Here is a 12,646-nt window from a genome sequence, read left to right on the forward strand (position 1 = left end):
GGTGGTTGACACCCAGGAAGGAGTCAACGAGGCATTCTTGGACTATTATAGAACATTATATGAGGACAGAGGAGGGGGCAATCGGGAGGAGATTAGAGAAACACTAAAAGACATGGAATTACCTAAGATTAGTGATGAAGAAAGGGAGGAGCTGGACGCACCGATTACCTTAGAAGAATAAGAGGAGGTGGTGAAGCAGCTGCCCACCTGCAAGACCCCGGGCACAGACGGACTCCCTGGTGAGTTTTACAAAATATATAAAGTGGAAGTACTCCCCCCTATGCTAGAGATGCTCAATGAGAAGGGTTGGCTACCGGAATCACTCAGAGAAGCGCCAATTGTGCCGCTCCCTAAGCCCAACAAGCCAGGGCATAGCTGTGGCTCCTATAGGCCGTTGTCAATGTTGAACCAGGATAGCAAGATCTTGACGGCAGTCCTGGCCAATAGGCTGCAAAGGGTCATCAGCAAACTGATACACCCGGATCAGACAGGTTATGTCCCCAACAGAAATATAACCCACAACCACAGGCGACTCCAACGGGTGATTGAAGAGGGAAACAGGAGCAATGGGGAAATGGCTGTGGTGTCCCTAGATGCAGTCAAAGCTTTTGATTCAGTGAGGTGGCCATGGTTGCTGGCGGCCCTGGAAGAATACGGGATGGCGCCGGGTTATGTTAGGTGGGCAAAATTATTGTACAGTGAACCATTGGCCAGAGTACGTACAGGATCGGTGATATCTGAGAGGTGATAACTCAGTAGAGGCACCAGACAAGGGTGCCCCTGGTCCCCGATGTTATACATTCTAGCCCTAGAGCCCCTGGCAGTGTACCTCAGACAACAATATGACATGGTCGGTATTGAGGCGGGGGGCGAGAAACACCTAATATCCTTGTATGCTGACGATTTACTACTGTATTTGAAATACCCGGAGGAAAATCTTCAGTATATTCTAGAGGTCATGGAAAAGTATGCAGAACTGTCCAGCATGGCGGTAAACCCCCAAAAATCGAGCATGTTCCCATTGGGGAGCTACATAGGAGCCCCTCTGGAACGGTTGCCAGTGTTGTCCGTACCGTGGGTGGCTGATTCCTTCCGCTACCTCGGAATAGATGTATATCATACGGTGGAGAGGGAACACTTGCATAACACCGAGGTGGCTGTGAAAAAAATTCGAACAAATATGAAGTTTTGGGAGAAGCTGCCGCTGGCGATGATGGGACGGGGGGCGATGCTCAAAATGGTGGTCCTGCCTAGGCTGTTACATTTCTTCAGTAATATACCATACTTGATACCCAAAATGTTTTTTGTCAAACTGAACAGCATGTGCAGGGACTTCCTATGGCACGGCACTCACAACAGAGTGGCGCTATGGAAGCTACAGAACTTCCATGATAGAGGGGGCATTAAGCTGCCGAATTTTGAGGCCTATTATGTAGCTAGTCAGTTGCAATATGTAACCAAATGGCTCTCTGATGAGGAAACTCCTGAATCTAGGCTGTTTGGGCAGGACTGCACCCCGTTTTACCTAAAGGAGATTATCTGGGTGCCTAGACTCAAAATGAAAGAACGCCCGGGTATGCTGTTGCTTGGGTGGAAGATGTGGCACAGAGTATGCCAACTGATGGAGAACCCGTGCCCGTGTTCCCCACAGGTGCCACTAGTCGCCTTAGCTAGGGGAGTCAACCAACTCAGGATGATAATCAGGACCTATTGGGAATCGGTTGGGCTGGTCACATTGGGAGACATGTGGCAAGAAGGGATTATTAAAGATTTCGAAGAACTGGGAGAAGAGACAGGTTTGCATGGAGGCCAATATGTCACGTATCTTAGGCTGATGCAGACTATTCGCAAAACCTGGCCAGAGACTGTACTGGCGGAAGAGCCAGACGTCCTAATGGGAACAATATATGATATATCAGAAGGAGGGCACAAGATCTCTAGACTGTATGAGATGGTGATGACCCGGGTGGGGAAGGATTTGACTCATTTGAGGCTGGACTGGGAAGCAGAGGTGGGGGCACAGATGACCGATGGAATGTGGGAACGTGCTATAGGATACCACAAGAAGGTGTCCAGAAATGCTAGATTGCAGCAGATACAGTTATACATAACGCATAGAGCCTATATGACCCCGAAGAGAATATCTAAGTTTGCAAACGCAGGAAGACAAGCATGCCCAAAATGCGATGAAGAAGATGCTGATATGACACACATGTTCTGGTCTTGCCCAGTGATTGAAGCTTTTTGGGTGGGAAGTGGCACGGAAACTAGCGGATAAAGGGGTCACGCTCAACATAGAACGGCCTGGGCCTGCCTGTTGGGAGGGTTTCCCAGACCACGGAATACTAAACACCTTGGGAAACTGAGGGACCTGGCATATGTGCTTGCTAAAAGAAGGATTGCCATGGGCTGGAAGCAATGCCACAAGCCATGGGTAGAGATATGGTGGCGGGATTTGCAAAAATGGGCGAAGGCTGAAACGGTGGTGTGGCAGGAGGCATGTAGCAAGTGCGGGGAAGAAGATGTGGGTAACCTGATGGCTTGGAGAATGTTAATAACAGGACTGTTTGGCACAGTAGTGGATTCTGCAGCTTCGGAAGGAAGCGATACCCAGCAACACGCAGCGGATACAGAACGAGAAGGAAATGCAAATAAGCACTTGAGGGGGGGGGTTTGGGGAGCAGTAACGAGCGTTAATTGATGTTCACGAGTCTGTTGTCAATAATGCTGCAAGTTTGGTTTGTATTGTTTATTTGTTTTCAAAATAAATTAAAAAAAATATATATATATATATTTAGGAGGGACACACGTAATCAATATCACTACTGCATGTGAGTAGTAAAGTCTACTTTAAACATATGCAGAGAATTAACATGCATGTACAATTCAACATAGCTCCTAATGTTAATGTTGGAGAGGTGGCGTTCTAAAATTATGACTTTACATTGAAACACACTGCAGTGCATTACCGCGGCAGAGAAATGTCAGTTCGAGTATTGGGGTTTGTTTCGCTCATGCTTGTGAACTCTCAAAATTCTTAAATGTTTCCTTCGTGATCACTCATTTTAGCTCCTGACAGCACCATGAAACGGTAAGATCGCAAAGAAAAACGATGTCTACCATCCCAACATAAAAACAAAAATAATCAAATTCTTAACGGGTGGAAGATGACCTTTTCTTGGGGCTCGTTAAGTTTACTTTTTGCAAATTACAAGTCGCGTGCTGCTTGAATAACAGCAGCCCTTGCACATTGTGCAGTGTATAGACGAATTTCATTTCAAGGGACTTGGAGTACTGCGGGTATCAGAGGAAGCATCTCCAGTGTACCCCAAGCGTAGTGCGCTTTGCCCTCCACCCTCACCCCCCAGCCTTGCAGCCATGCGCTTTTTCACATTCTCCATTATGGTAAAGAACATTGTCCCTAGCTTGGGAGTGAAATGGACTATGCAGAAGGAGCTGCCTCCCCAGGGTGTGTTTAGCTGCTGGTGTATCAAATGCAGAAATGGGTGGCATCAAGAGCCCCACGCTCTGAAACATCTTTTGCGCACTGGTTGGTAACACGACAGAGTATGAGCAGATGATTCCCCAACACTTGAACCATTCTTTAGAGACCTGGCTTTGATTAATGTGGCGTTAGCTAGTCATGGCTATTTACCAGCGTTTGTGTTAAAGGAGATCGGAAGATGCACCGTGCAGGGTATTTTAAAGGCATGAATTAATGCTACAGCATGTCACCCCCAATGGAACAAAGAAAGTGAAGCATGTATCCTGCAAGTCTGGGTATTTGCATTATACGGAAGACGGGCCAACTGTCCACGGAGACAGTTTCTACTGCGGTTGCTGAGTCGCTTTCCCAAGCCAGCTGCTGTGCCGACTTCGCTCAGCTTTTGGTCCAGCGCATGCATCCATCCTTCACATCATCATTCACAAGGCGCGTTCGTGTAGGTGTTTGTTTATCTCGTTAGACTAGCGTGATTGCTATTGCAAACAAAAGAAGCACAACGACAAAGAAGAGTATAAGACAAGTCTGAGCGAACAGTATAATGTATGAAACTCTTGCACTAAAATAAAGTCAGCAGTGCATGCCCAGGAAAGAGGGAACGACGAACAATATGCCTGGGAGTGGGAACTAGGGGGGGTAGTAACCCCCAAACCGGCCCAAGCGTGGTACCGGCCCCCAGGTCATTGCCCTCGAAGTGATTTTGGCCCGGCCAACGGACCGACCAATCCAACCTCGCTGGAACATGCAACTGTCTAAGATCTGCTGACTGTGACACTCTGCCCAGGTCTTCCGAGAATCAGCCTTTTGATCTCCTGAGGAGAGTCCAGTACCAGTGCTCGCTTCCTTTTTCATGACTACTTGAGCCTTAACAAAAGTGTCTAGCTTTGTGGTCTCCAGAGGCTGTTCTTGGATGGCCCAGTCATCTCTGCAATACCATTTTAAAATAAATAAAACGCCTATGCAGCAATAGGCCTCACCTGTGAGGACGGGAGTAGGAGGAAAGAAGTGTGCTTGCCTTGGCAGGCTGTAGTTACTGCTGGGTTTCCTGAAACAAGGCCAATCAGCGAGGGCAGGATGCAGCAACTGTTTGTATTTGCTGATTCTGCTGCTGCTTGGCAGTGTGTGCTTGTGATGGGAACAACTTCAGGATTTAGTGACCCACTCGCTCCTCTTTTCTGTAATGGCCGGGGCCGCCAACACCAGCCAGCCCCAATCGATCCACACTTCAGTGTCAGTGCGTGCCCATAGCCTGGGGGAGGGCACACCGCACGTGCGCCCATGGGCCTACCTGCCGCCAGCAGCGCCGGCCCCACCGGGGCCGGGGGAAGGTAATAAAGCAACAAATGTTGCTAATTTATTTGCCAATTGCCCTGCCAGAGGGCCAAGGCCAGGGCTGTTTCTTGGCCCGGGCAAGGCGGGCAACTGTCCGGGGAGCAATAGCCCCAGGGGCACAATTGCCCCGGCCCTGTAGCCTCTGGAGGGGATGGAATTCCCCAGTTTGTGGGGCGGCGCATTGACATGGGGAAAGTTCCGCAGGTCAGCTGCTGGCTCTGCCCCCTCCGACTGTAATGTCACGTAGTACAAAAGTACTATGTGACATTACAGAAGTCAGAGGCTCCCTCTGACGACTTTCGCGCCACTTGGGGTGGGGGGTATAAGCACACCAATAAAAACACTTTAGGTCCCCCTGCAGCTAAGACCAGCCCCTTCCATCACAATGCCGGCAGGAAACTGCTAATGATGGCCCATTAGTCACTAAATGGTTTTGTGCTGGCATTAAGATGGGAGGGTAGGTGCAGTGGGCTGTGGGGAGTGGACGTGCCTTGCAGGGACGCACCGTGGGCCCCGACACGGTACAAACAGAGACCTGTTTGGGCCCATGGTGCGTCCCTGCAAGCCCAAAAAAAGGACAAAATAATAGTTTAAAGCAGCGCTATTTCTTTCATGCCGCTTCTTTTCCAAACTATATATCAATTACACTTTAAACCACTTCCATGGCACTGGTGATGAGTTACTTCACTATGCAGATAATAGTTTTGACCAGTGTTGCTGAGTAAATATTCTTTAAGCTACGAACCAGTTTATTTATTTATTCATGCAATGTTTGTCGAGTACATGGAGACAGATAATTTATTTATTTATGCAATGTTTGTCGGATACCTGTATCCGACACACATTGCATAAATAATATGCAGGTACCCGACAAACATTGCATGAATAAATAAATAATCCTGGTCCATGTATCCTTACAACAGTCAAGTCTTTACTGTATCAAAGCATACACTTGATTCCCATTCAAAGAATGTTAAAGTGATTGTTTATTGGGTTCGGGTGTCTCCTTGTCATTGCCCTTTTGGCTTAGGTTGCCTCCGAACCCCCTTCAGCATCTTGTGTTCTTTGTTGGTTGTATATACTGCATCCTGTGCCATATTCATGGTCTCATGGTTGGTGTGCCCAGTCCTCATTGTCTGTAGCCTAAGCGGGACTGGGGCATAAGATTGTCTTGGGCACCAGTGAAAAAGTGGCCCACCGTTGCAAATGGCAATTCATTCCTTGTGTGACGGACTGTTTGACTTTGGGTAGGAGTTCCTTGGCGGTGTAGTTTGGGAATGGCGCGCAGGGTGCAGTGGGATGCGGTGGGAGTGGCGCATGGGATGGAGTGCGGGGGGCACATTCCTAGTGTTTTGCCCTGGGCACCAAATGGACTAGAAACTGGCCTGGCCGAGGCCACAGCCTGCAGCAGTGCCAGTGGTAGAATACACATGTAACACGTTCGTTTCCTTACATTATAAAAATGAACAGGCACATTAATTTTTATAATGTTAGGAAACAAACGTGTTACATGTGTATTCTAGCACTGTGGCACTGTGGACTGCCGGTGCAGCGCCCCCTAGATGATGACTGATGTCAGGCAGCCGCCTGGGCTGCCTGACGCAAAGACCGGCCCTGCGCTGCTATGTGTCGAGTCCTTGAAAGAACTATATGAAGAGGAGGCCCCAGCGATTACCAGCTCATCCAACGCACCTGAATGGGCTGAGGACTCAGGGGGCGGACTCGCCAGCTCGCCCGGCATCGCCAGCGCTTCCACCGAAAGCGGACGTGGAGGCTGCTGAATGTGGCAACAACTAACTAAGAGAGACCAATGGAGTTATTTATAGACGTATGTCCCGAACTCCCTTCAAAGCTTTATAGACAATATTCAACAAAAGGGGACAGACCGTCTTTCTCTTCTATTTATTCTCCTGACTCTATCCCTATTCTCACACACGGTCCGAGGACCAAACAAGGACCACATCCAAGGTTTTAAGAATCGAATTTTGTACAATTTTATTAAAGAAAAAACATAACACTAAATATTCTTAAAAGTCAACATATCTAAAAGAAGAATGTAAAACTTAGTGCACCTGAATTAAAAAAACACAATAAAAGTTCTAAATCAGTTTTAAATAAAATACTGAAAAAAAACTTTCACAAACCAGTCAAGGTGTCACCTATACACCCAAAAGAAAACTCCTGCCTATACAAATCTAAACAAAGCAGTACACAAAAATATAAACCACTAAATTGGTCAATGTACAGCACCTTATGATTTAAGGTGTTCATATGCCCGACATGTTTCATTCAAAAAACATATTTAGCCAAAATTACTTGAAATTCATCAGGGGATCAAAAGCAAAACATCCGCTATACATACAACAGATAAGCAAATTCAAAGACAACTATAAGTAACTGTCTGAGAAGATGGGGTGTGTCTCCATGTAGGGATGCTTCCACGTGCCGAAGGCTTAGGATGAGAAGCAACCTGTTGGAAAAGGAGAAAGGGAGAACAGGGAAAGAAGCAAGAGAAGGAGAGAGAGAAGAGAAGAGGTGGACTTGGGTTAAAAAATACACCTCAAATCGACTTACAAGGCTAAGGCTAACCTAAGTAAGACTCACCAATTTCAGTTTCGCCAAGGCAAATACTGCTAAGTGATGGTGAAGGGGGGAACGTCTCCACTGTGGACGTTTAGTACACGTTCTGCGGATCAAGAGAAGAGAACAACATAGCCAGTGTAAGCTCATCTTTGCCCATCTCAAACACCACAAAGTCATTCTGGGTGAAAGAGGAAAAAAAACGTTTTTATCATACCCTCATTTCTACCACATAAAATAGTCAACAACGACAAGAATCACAATACCCATCACGTGAATCAGCGTGACCTTGACATCACTGGTCACACCATCTGTGTGACCCGGCCTCACCTAAGCCATGTCTCATGCAAATTTCAAAGGAGGACGGTAACACGAGTCATATGAGCTTCCCTTATTAAGAAGAACCGAGTCATATGAAGGATATAGATCTTCCTTTTAAAAGCACCACCGTGTTTCATCATGACTCCACCAAACCGCTGCTGGCAAATAGTGAGTGCAAAAGGTGAAAAGGTAGGTACACTGTAACAGCGTGGAAATGCACCGACAACACAACATTCAACAAAGAATCATACCCTCTGAAGGAGGAAGGAATGCAAGGTGAGTCAAGGTGGCTCTTTCCAGTTGCACTGCACCTCGGCTCTAAACTGGGATCCAGGGGAAAATCGCAACATTAATACAGAAGTGTAACACACCGCATGTTAAACGCGAACACTTCCGTGATAAATAACAAAGTTGCAAAAGGGGCAGGCAAAAGACAGGCATTGTGCATAGCTTACCGCGGGGGGCTGCAGACCGCTGCTCTGAAATGTAGAATCTAGCTCCCATCTTTCTCCATGCACAGTACGGTGCTCAATGGAGGAAAAAATAGGGGGAGAAGAAAAGTTTAATCTCCTGTATCGTGAAAAAGCACTTGCTTCTTTTCGTCCTGCCGAATCACTCCGTGGTGAGTAGAGATAACCCGGAACCATAAGAGAGGGCGGGAGGTGTGTGGCTAAGTGATCACGTGATTGGTCCGGAAACAAACGCAAACAAACGCGTTGTATGCCGATCACGTGACCGATCAGGTAATCGAAGTGAAGAATAACTAAATGGCCAGAAAACCAAAACACACATAAACAATGCGTTTAAATTTCAACGCACTGCGGTAGTCAGAGCATGCCCAACACCAGCCGATGTGCTGCATTCGGCGCACACTATTCCACAGTGCCCTCCGATCAAAAAAGGGGGAGCACGATGCAAGTGTCATACATGTACGAATCACGTTAAGCCCAAGAAATGAAATAGTGTGTCTTTCTCACTATCTGGGCTAGAAAGGAAGTGAGGACCAAGAGGGGTGAAAAACATTCGGTTATTTTAAAAAGGTGTCAAATGTTAAGAATTAAGTCGGAATTGTTCATTCAGACCAGAGCATGCTGATTTAGTAAGAAAAATAAGCCACTTTTCTTTGAACAACAGTTTATCCGTTTTGTTTTCATTTACCTTGGACTTATCTAGCTGCCACAAGACAGTCCATAGTATATCATCTGGGCTATGTTCCATCATAATAAAATGGTTAACTAACGGGGATGCAATATTTCTCCTCTTGATACAACTCCTGTGTTCGCTCATCCTGCTTTTGACTTTCCTTTCTGTCATTCCGATGTAAAGTTTGTGACACGGGCACCATATTGTATATACCACGTCAGTGGAATTGCAATTGGTGAATTGATTTTGTGTCCAAGGACGCTTAACACCAATATCCACCTCTGTGGTACGTTTGGTGTATTTACAATTGACGCAGTGACCACAGGGGGAATGTCCCGTAAGTATTGGTGAACCCCACGATTCGGTGACACTTCTTACGTGTCCTTGTTTGTTCGTAATATCGTTCCTTGTGAGCAGCTCCTTTAAATTGGACGTTCTTTTATAAGCACACAATGGGAACTCAAGAGGATGTTCACCCCCTGTCAGGATATGCCAGTTTTTGCGTATTATCTTAGTGACCTGATTGGACCTAGGGCAAAAGGTGTTCACAAAAACAATTTTGTTGGTAGCGGGCTCCTTTTGTTGATATTCCAGGAGAGCTTCCCTATTATTGTTCCTGGCTCTTTTAAAGGCCTTTTTTACTATCCTCGAGGGGTAGCTTCTAGCTTCCAGTTTAGATTTCAGTAGTATGGCTTCTTTCAAAAATGTGAGATTGAGAGTACTATTTCTCTTGAGGCGTAAAAACTGCCCAAACGGTAAGTTCTCTCGTGTGTGCTTGGGATGACAACTGTCAAATTTCAATAAAACATTGCAATCTGTTGGTTCATGAAACGGACTTACTTTAAGGGCAGTGTTGGTTTCATTCACTTCAATGGAGATGGCGAGGAAGTCTATTTTCTTCCTACTGCAAGTGTAGGTGAATTTTAGGAATTGATTCCTCTGATTAATCCATTGAAAAAATTCAGCAAAAGATTCTTCTGAGCCTTCCCATATGATAAGAATGTCATCTATGAACCTCCTCCATAAAGCAATCTTGGAAAAAAATGGATTGTCAGAGGGTAGATGTGTTCAAGTTCAAAACGTTCAACATATAGGTTGGCTGCTGTCGGGGCTACAAGTGTGCCCATTGCAGTCCCATGGATTTGATGATATAACTTGCCATTGAAATAGAAATAATTCTCGGTAAGCGCCATCTCTGCGCACCATAGAATAAAGGCTGCTGAATGTGGACCACTGGTTGATTAGGAGGCGGCAGGCAGGAGGAGCTCGCCGGCGCCCATGGCATTCCCCCGCTCCCGACACCCTCCAAGCTGGTAGGTGAAGTTGGTGGCCTCTGAGGGGGCACTACACCTCCGGTAGAATTGTCCACAGGCGGAAGAATGGGAAGAGGTGCCGGATCCAGGGCCCTGTCCCCCATTTCCCCCTTCCCTCCCGAGCCCGCCCCCTCACCTGCGACAGCCGATGTCTCCTCTCCTCCGAGGGGCGCCGTTGGACCTACCTCGGATGGCGGGGGTTGGAGCTGGGTGAAAGAGGCGGGGAAGATGTGCGAGCTCCAAGGGCGTCGTCCGCAGCATCTCGCACAGGGGGTGTCCCTGGTTCGGTGTTTTCATGCCACTGCACTGGCAGTGCGCACGAGGACCCTGCCTCCTGGCCAGGGCTGTGGGACAATGGCGATGAATTTTTCATATGCTTTCTGGAGCTGCGGAGGCGACGTCCCTCTGCCTCTGACGAGGCGGTTGCGGTCAGAAACGAGGCGCAGGATCGAAAAGTACTTTCCCCTCTGCTTCTGGCTGCCTGCGCTGCCATAGACTGCAGAGACTGCTACTCTGCAGCTACTCCGCGGCCGCTCCACGGCTGGAGAGAGTTTTTGAAGCAAAGTTTCACCTTCACAGTAGAGCTAGCAAACAGACTAGCAGCAGAATCACAGTAGAACCACTCTCTGGGAAAAGCGTAGGTGTGACTGCAGAGACTGCTTCTCCGTAGCTACTCCGCGGCCGCTCCGCGGCTGGAGACAGTTTTTGAAGCAAAGTTCCGCCTTCACAGTAGAGCTAGCAAACAGACTAGCAGCAGGATCACAGAAGAAACACTCTCTGGGAAGAGCATAGGTGTGACTGCAGAGACTGCTGTCTGTTGTAATATGATGTGACCTCAGAAAGGTGCAGTTTAAATTGAAAAGCATATTTCATTAAATTGCCTTTTCACAACCACCCAAATTGCATAGGACAAAAGGCATTCACCTGCCATAAAACCAACACGTTAAAATGTGCATGTAAACTCCAAGAACCAATACAAAGGATTTGCCTGAATTTTGCAGTACCGAAATTGGACATTTCACCTTAGTTGTTTTTCATATGGTTATTTAGTGCAGTGGTGAGTTGTCCAGCCTGCAAATGTGATGGCTGTTGTTCAGTAGGGCTGAGTCCACCCTAACCTGGGCAAAAAGAACAAAAGCAAAAGAAATGCGTGTTCGCATTGAAAGCTTGCAAAAAAGAATGAAAGGTGAAGCAAAATAAACGCACGTTATTTTACGTTACTTTGCTTCACCTGCATTCTTTTGGCCAATGTGCTGGAAGCGTTACAGTCATTGCTGCAGAGACAAAGCCACACTCGAGCAGGGAGCCGAGGCGGTGGCAAGTCCTGCAAGGATTTTTTTTAAAGCAATCAGTGAAAGCTGCCGCCCACCCCACCAATAGGCTCATAGGAGGCACATTCACGCGTTTCCGAGTCCGCGCAAACCTCCATCCGATTGGCTACCGGCAGCAGTCTTTGACAACCAATCGGGTGGAGGATCTGACAAACACCAAAATTCCTGAGATTCCAGGGTCTTCCCGGTGTTGCGTAGCAATTCTGATTGTATACGCATGCGCGAGCCGCATCGAGGCTCGCGCATGCGCAGAGAATATTAAAGGCGGTGCGCCAGCAGTTCGCGCCTGCGACCGGAGCAGACACACGTCTCCGGCGTCCTCTCTCTGTGTGCCTGCATGCATGCGTGTGTGTGTGTGCGAGCTAGGCCCCGGGACGCCCCAGGCCCATAACACTGGCGACGAGGGCGGACACGGAGCCATCCTCCGCTCCAACGACATCGGAGTGAAGGAACGCTGCTGCGTGTGTATCGATCGGATGCACACGGACCTACGCGCACGGCCGGCGGCCATTTTCTTTTTCTCTTCTCTACACGCGGAGTGCAGTGGTTGCGGCCCGAGAGGGTGCTCGTGCGCCATCTGCCTCCTGCACTGCTCCAGAACAATTTTTGGAACCACCACAGCCCAGACACCAGAGGGCTGTGGTAAAGACAAGAAAGAGAGTGTGATAGCACTCTGAAGGCCACCAGTCACCTCGGCTCCTACCAGAATAGGATCACTGGGAGTACAGTATGGGGGAAGAAGGAGAGGAAGAAGAAAATGCTGTCGCCCCAATACCTCACAGAATGCACAGTACTCTAGCTCCTATGCCTGAATTTGATACCACGGGCCCCCCATCCAAGTTAGGGCCGAAGTGGATCACATGGGTCAAGAAGCTGGAAATGTTTTTTAGAGCCTCGGGGGAAACGGAAGATGAGGCGAAGATTGCCATCATGGTCTATTCTGCAGGGACCGTGGTTCAACGCATTTATGATTCTCTCAATATTCCAGCAGCGAATTATGATGCGGTCAAGCAAGCCTTCCGTGACCACTTCCTTCCTTTGGCGAATGTTGACTTTGACAGGTTTGTCATGGGTGCTGAGAAACAATTGGAAGAGGAATCACTGGACCAGTTTTGCGCTCGTCT

At 47.8% G+C, this 12,646-nt stretch overlaps 1 long non-coding RNA gene across 1 annotated transcript in view; it reads right to left on the reverse strand.

The window, feature by feature from the left end:
* Positions 1–6,810: 6,810 nt before the first annotated feature.
* LOC138580837 (uncharacterized) overlaps positions 6,811–12,646 on the reverse strand; it is a 50,051-nt gene continuing 44,215 nt past the window's right edge. Inside the window, exons 5-6 of the long non-coding RNA XR_011304355.1 lie at positions 7,439–7,520; positions 6,811–7,304 (exon numbers count right to left, since the gene is read on the reverse strand). This is a non-coding gene — a long non-coding RNA (uncharacterized lncRNA). The remainder of the gene's footprint in view (positions 7,305–7,438; positions 7,521–12,646) is intronic.

Source organism: Ambystoma mexicanum, chromosome 1p (genome assembly GCF_040938575.1).
Source record: "Ambystoma mexicanum isolate Mex_15411 chromosome 1p, UKY_AmexF1_1, whole genome shotgun sequence".
Classification (NCBI taxonomy): Eukaryota; Metazoa; Chordata; class Amphibia; order Caudata; family Ambystomatidae; genus Ambystoma; species Ambystoma mexicanum.